The following is a 1,194-nucleotide window of genomic DNA, read 5'->3' as shown; positions in this document are numbered from 1 at the left end:
AATTTTAATCAGATTTAGATGAGAGTGAATCTTCTTAGATCTTGATTTTGATTGTTGTTGTCTAATTTTGGCATAAGATGTATTCAAATTGAAATTAGATTATGATTGGAACCGAATCTAGAATTCACGCACATACACTAGTTACCCTTGGAAAAATACGACGTGGGACTCCTTACTACACGTGTTTCATTTAGTTTATGTGAGTTCCAATCTTTAATTAATTTGATGTGCCAAGTGACATGAAAATGGCCAACACCAAATTTTGGCGCCGTTGCCGGGGATAATAAATAGCAATGTATGTTTATTTTGGATTTGATTGGTTTATTTTGTTAGCATGTTGATTGATTTGATTGCTTATTCTTTTGAATTTTCATGTTGGTTTATTCTTGAATTTTTAAGTGCTTTTACTGTTCATGTTTTCATGAGATTGAAACTTGATGCTCTTGAATCTTCTAACATTGATTTCTAGTGTTGTAGTGAAGAACAGGGGATTTCTTTAGCATAGATCCATATTTTCAGAATTTTGGTGGTGGAATGGAGAATTATCAGTGTTTTCAACCTGAGTATTAAATTTACCCAACAATGGATCAACAAAATAGGTATGATTTATTTTCAAATGGTTTTAATGCTAATTGGGTGGATAATTCATGTTTCAGATATGAAAGTGCACAAGGACAATTTATTGAGCCATATCCAGCTTTCCGGAGTTCATATGGGTTCCAAGAAGTTTCAACATCATTTGAACCATATTCTTTTCAACAAAACAATTCCCAGATGGATGAATCAACATGGAGACTCAAGGAGATCATGCAACAAATGAGTGAGCATCAAGAGCAATAATTTTCAAGGATACAGAACATACAGAGTCAGATAGATCAAATTACATCATCCATTAATCAACTGCAAGCACAAAACTCCAGTGGAGAGATGGAAAGTAGTGATTCTGTCAGGCCTGACCCTACTTCCATTAATTCACATGATTTTTCTAGTATCTTTTGTGATGATTATGTGATTATGCAAATTTCTGATCCTACTGATATTGTTGTTGATGATGTTGATAGTGAATCAGGTTCTGAACATATTTTTGAAGATTATTTAAGTGTAGGGGAATGCTTACTGGAAGCATTACCTCAAGAATCACCAAGAACTGAAGATGAAAGTGTAGGGACTTGTGCTATGGAGCCAAGCACCCAA

The sequence above is a fragment of the Zingiber officinale genome, chromosome 9A (assembly GCF_018446385.1).
Source record: "Zingiber officinale cultivar Zhangliang chromosome 9A, Zo_v1.1, whole genome shotgun sequence".
In the NCBI taxonomy this organism is placed as follows: Eukaryota; Viridiplantae; Streptophyta; class Magnoliopsida; order Zingiberales; family Zingiberaceae; genus Zingiber; species Zingiber officinale.
Note: the sequence above shows the minus strand (reverse complement) of the source record.